At 45.0% G+C, this 5,597-nt stretch overlaps 1 long non-coding RNA gene across 2 annotated transcripts; it reads left to right on the top strand.

Annotated features, from left to right (window-relative positions):
• The first annotated feature begins 1,744 nt into the window (after positions 1–1,744).
• On the top strand, positions 1,745–5,064 carry LOC128774614 (uncharacterized). Of its 2 annotated transcripts, XR_008419060.1 has the most exons (4): positions 1,774–1,841; positions 1,949–1,984; positions 2,074–2,359; positions 5,025–5,064. It is a non-coding gene; the product is annotated as an uncharacterized LOC128774614 (long non-coding RNA). The 2 variants fall into 2 exon arrangements; XR_008419061.1 differs by having other exon boundaries at positions 1,745–1,841; positions 1,956–2,359.
• Positions 5,065–5,597: the final 533 nt, after the last annotated feature.

The following is a 5,597-nucleotide window of genomic DNA, read 5'->3' as shown; positions in this document are numbered from 1 at the left end:
AAGTGTTAAGTTGAAACCATCTCAGTCAACACCACAAAGAAAATAGTCTGAGGGCAACACAGCAACCCAGCCTTGCCAAGCATTGCCTTTGGCTGCCTTCACTATCAACGGAATGAGTCTTGTTAAAGTAGATTTGGCTCCATGAAGTTGAGAGTTTTCCACCTGAAATCTCTTTCCTGGAAGTAAACCCAGACTGTGTGACAGTTCATATCAGGTTGTACGTCAGGAGATGATGTTGTTCTAAGATTGGCCTTTTGAAGGTGGAGGCAGGGGTTGCAGTCCTGAACTCTAGCGATGTCTGGGAGTGAGCTGCAATGTTAGTGAAACCATAATCTGGAAGGTCGTCTTTCAGGTGATTGCCTGTGTCATGGTACAACTTTTGGACTGAGAATCAGGGCTCCCCACGGAGGCGTAAGACTAGTGATGATCCCCTGCTTCATCCTAATGGGTACAGTTGGTCAGATATGGTTTTTCACTCACTGATGAAATGAGTCTTCGCCATATCAAACAAAAGACCAACTCTGGGAAGGCACAAAATACAATGTTATTTGATGACTTTATGATAAAGGAGATGAAACAAGAGAACTAGAAAGACAGTTCCAATAGTAGAGACGTGGCAGCAGACAGAAGTTGAATTTTCTTGAACTTAAATGGGGTGTTCACTTCATTTCTCTGATTGGGTTGTCTGTGCATTTATGGGAGAAGTGGGGGAAGGGATATTTGCATAGGCCTTCAAGAGTGCTGGGAGGTAAAAAGGGAGAACTTCTGGACCTTGGTCCTGACTGTGTATGTATTTTTCCCATCTTAGGAAGCTGAAAATGACACTGTGAACTGGCGGCAAAGAAGAATCAGCTGGCAGCTGCGGGTAAAATTTGAAAATAGCTACAGAAAGGGCGCCTGGGTGGCTCAGTCGTTTAAGTGTCCAACTTCAGCTCAGGTCATAATTTCACAGTCCGTGAGCTCGAGCCCCATGTCAGGCTCTGTGCTGACAGGTCAGAGCCTGGAGCCTGTTTCAGATTCTGTTACATCTCTCTCTGTCCCTCCCCCGCTCATGCATGTGCTCACTCTCTCTCTGTCTCAAAAATAAACATTAGGAAAAAAAAGAAAATAGCTACAGAAGAAATAAACAAGTACAAGTGAGTTCAGCTAGTAATTACCAGAAGCTCATGAAACCGCTGTTCATTTTTTGGTTTTTAATCTTTTTGCAATGTTTAAAGTCAACATATACATAGAGTATTAACAGATAAAAAAGGTAAATTTAGAAAGAATAAAACAATTAAGTTTATAAACATTTGCAGATCTCAAGTAGTGGCCAGACTGTGTGGAAACTTTGTCCATGCTAACATTCCTCGGGGGTGGTGTCAATTGTCATCATCTGTAGGAAAGCAGTGTGTCGTACAATGAATCATACCCATCAACGTGGTAGTGCCATTTCATGGCCCTCATCTTTGCAACCCTGGGAAACATGGTGAGGATATAAGTTATAGAAGAATAGATCTTTATGATAAAAGACACTTGTCACATGATGAGTTAGAGAAAGATTGAAAATGGGAAGGAACTCTATGAACTCTGAACCCTACAGGCATGGAATAATGAGTAAGGAAAGGATGTAACAAGAGCTTTGATCCTACTGTACATTGATAATCATGGGCAAAGTGTTTCATGTGTAAGAATAAATTGTATCAGGCGACAGATATGAGGTTGTTGGGAACGTGGGCAGCTTATTTAAAATCATACCCAATATTGGGCCTTATCTGACAAGAGCAATTGTAACTCACAGGCAACAAATTGAACAAACACGGGAACAGCTGCAGCAGGCAGAGCTCCCCTTTAGATACCAGGTAACCTGAGTTCTGCCTGACATACTGAAGCCTTAGCACCTCACGCGGGTGAGTGTAGTGGCCCTTGGAATCCCTGACCACAGGCTTTTCATTGTTGGCTTTTTCAGCTTGCAGTTCATGAGAAGAATGCTCAGGACAACTAGGTAAGTGTTTTCTTGTTTCCTCCTCTTTCTTTGGTGCACAGTGTGGCACCACCTTCTGACTGAAGGTGGATGTGTTTTTTCTCCCCCAGATCAAGACTCAGATCTGGGACAGGGAGATGGTGGAGCAGGGCAGGGAGGTCGCTTACTTGAAATACAGGTGTGGTCATTTGACTTGCGTTTTTATGGGTGTTTCCAGGGATGACGCCTGCACTGTTAGTTGTCTAGTAGACGACGTGGTGTTACAACTCTTATAGAAGTCCATTATTTTTCTGTATCCAAGACTGGACGGGATGGAAGCAAAGAGGCTGCCTGAGGGATACACGAGGCAGAAACCAATGGCTGCAAGACCAGAGACGCAGAACCCTCCGAGGAGAGGTAAGAGGCACGTTGTGATGTGCCGCAATCTAACTTCTGCTGTGCAGCTTGTTCCTGTGGATGATCATTGTGTGGTCTGGAAAGAATCACAAGCACTAAGGACAGCAGGTGGTCTGAAGGGGTGACAGAAGGGTGTTCTCCTCTGCTGCCGCAGTCAGTGAGGCACTTGTCCCTGAGACTGGTGGAGCTCATGCCCCTCCTCTACCGGTGACCCTCCCACCTCCTCTAGCATCCCCCTGTCTGAAGAGCTTGGAAAGGATGACAGGACATGGGCCTCATCCTTCTTCCCACCCGGACTCAATGTGAAGACTTTAGTTTATTTGAGGAGAAGGTCATTTATTCACTAGTTTTAACAGTCTTTCTTTTTGTTTGTTTTTGGGAACTGTACTCCTACATCCCTCAATTGAAGTTCCATAAAGCTTAGCTTAGTCCCCTGATGGTATCAGTGTAACTCTGCAGCTTCACTGCTAACTTCTCACAGTTTCCCATTTCTCGATAGTGTCAAATTAGTCTTTCCTTATATACTAACTGCTCTCATGTGGAAGGCAGCTTGTAGATAAGCTGAGAGATTGAACAATTTGCCTGAAGTCGGAAGAAATGCACGCTTCTTGAGGACTCATTGAGGATATATGCCAAACCAGTAATCTTTTTTTTTTTTAAGTTTATTTATTTTGAGAGAGGCAGAGACAGAATGCCAAGCAGGTTCCACACTGTCAGTGAGGAACCCAATGCTGGGCTTGAATTCACAAGCTGTGAGATCGTGACCTGAGCCAAAATTAAGAGACAGATGATGAATCCAAGCATCCTCATATTAATTCTTTATCTGTAATGAAATCGTGATTTCCCATGATGTATACTGAGAAAACTGTTTTACTGATGAATTCTAAATTGCTAGTTGTGCCTGACCTGTCCACAGTTATGTGATTAATTATGAAACAACATGAACTAGAGCACCATGAGGTCTTTATCAAGGTGAGGGGATGGTTCTCTCCCTTATCCTTGGGGGTCACCTGAGGCATGTGGGATACCCTCTGCCTCTGGTCATGGACCTGACTGAAGGGAAAAGTTTAAGATATTTGAGGAATGAGTTGAGGGATTGTTTTCATTATGCCCAGTCCTCTGAAAGCAGAATAAACCTCTGTCCCTTCTAGGGTCTTTAGTAGATTGAGAAACTGCTGAAACCTCTGTGAGGTACAGCGACTCTGGCTGTACCAAGAATGCAGACAAGGACAAGGTAAATGCCGGGGCCATTCTCAGTTGTAACTCTTTTGGGAAACCCTCATCTTTATGTACAGCACGCTCACCCAGCCTTGTCTTGTTTTGCGTGTTGTGTGCTATGTCTATTTCTTCTTTGTTTTCGAAACGCATACTCATAACCCAGGAGCCCACAGGCTTCTCAATTTTTAGTCTGTCAGCTTTCTGTGTTAAGTTTAGAAGCCAAAAGCGCTTAGAGACTGAGTGCCTTTAGGTTTTTCCGTGAGTTTCAAGAAATAACGAGAGGAGGATGACTGCACACTCCAAACAGAAGTCTCCTGGCCTGGGTGACCCCTTGCAGACCTCACCTCGGTGGGAAGAGTGTGGTTGCTGTGTCTTTCTTTCTTGATTCTGGCTAGGAGATGAACCGGTTAGAAACGACCTCATGACTCCAACTTTATATGTTGTGCCCTGTGCCATTTAGAGTGGTCCTAGATAAAGCCAGTGTCATCAGTCATCACCTTCCTGTCTTTGTTGGTAAATGACTTGCCTGGAATCCTCCACCTATACCTTAGGTAAAAATAGTTTGAACACTGTGTCCTTCAATTGTGTTTCTATGAGCAGTTTTTGGTTGTGTCCCCAGTCACTGTTAGAGCTCATACAGTCTCATGACACATACCAGGAGTTTTGTACCAAAACACTTGCATGAAATCTGTTATGTGAATTTCTCCTTCCTTTTTTCTGTTGCACATAATTACTCTGTGTCCTGTAGTATGCTTAAAGTCAGAATTCCCTATGAATTAAGATGAACACATCTGAGCTTTGTAGACATTCACCACAAGTAACTTGTTCTTCACAGAGGTCTCTCATTCCCCTGCAGGATTCCAGGCATCCTCCACTCCCCAGAGGTCTCAGAGGCCTTTGACAACACTTCAAGAGGGAAGACTCCTTTCTCAGGGAGAAGAGCAAAGGAAGCATAGAGAGGGTCCGGCTGCAGAACGTTTTGCCAGGAGTGGCTGTGATTCCATGAGCGGAATATGAGCCGTGTATTCCTACTTATTTTTGTGTGTGTGTGTGTTCTTAATATACCAAAAGCAGAGCATCTGGAATTGCTGTAGATGAGGGATGCAGGGTGAACCTGGACATCGATGGCTGCCTGTCTGGAGAATGCTACTTCATTAATCTGTAATTACTTCTGTTAACCCTCTAGGACAGGACCCTTGCCATTTTCTTCCACAGACATGGGCAGTGATGTGTGGTGGCAGTAGGTTAACCTCTTGCATCTACTACCCCAAGCTGTAGGTGGTATCCAGTGGCAGGGACAGAGTTTTCAGGTACTGATGCTACTCTCTTGGATCCTGGTGGTAGAGAAGGTGGCAGGTGCTGACACATTCTTCTCTGGGTTACAGCTGCTTTTGGTATTTGTTCTCTTGTCTGGCATATGGATGTAGCTGTCACTTCTGTTCTGCAGGGCAGTCTGGATCCTGGGGACCTCCTCCGTTAAGTGGACGATTCTTCATGCCCTACCCTGGAGACGCCCCGCCCCCATGGACTATTACGCACATCCACCTCCTGAACCTGAGTGGCCCTGAGGCCACTCAGAACCCCTCCACCTGCAACACTTGGTAAGATGATCTGAGCACTAGGAGTTGACTTGTAAAACACACTCACCTTATTTTGTTGCTGTTAGGTCTTGGGCCAAGGTGTAGAGGCGGTACCACAGATATTGTGATGCAAGGGGAATGTGTCTGCTGCCATTACCACATTCCTCAAAAGTTTCTCAGGATCTCATCTTTGTCCTTTCCCCCACAATGGGTTGGTACAGGCATCTCTTGTGGAAAAGGAATGGGGCCATATGCAGAAAATCAGACATAGCGCTTCAGCAGAAATGCCCTGTACACAGTCCACGTGCTGGGATCTGTGAGGCATGAGGCACAATGTAACGTACGTCCATCTAGTTGTGCCCCCAGCCATCCATAGTTGTTCGCTGAGTGAATACATCTGAGTCAGGGCTTTTAGGAGTCTTCATCAAGTTACAAGGGAT

The sequence above is a fragment of the Panthera pardus genome, unplaced genomic scaffold (genome assembly GCF_024362965.1).
Source record: "Panthera pardus isolate Hobbes unplaced genomic scaffold, ASM2436296v1 HiC_scaffold_341, whole genome shotgun sequence".
Taxonomy (NCBI): domain Eukaryota; kingdom Metazoa; phylum Chordata; class Mammalia; order Carnivora; family Felidae; genus Panthera; species Panthera pardus.
Note: the sequence above shows the minus strand (reverse complement) of the source record. Positions and strands in the feature narration are given on the sequence as shown.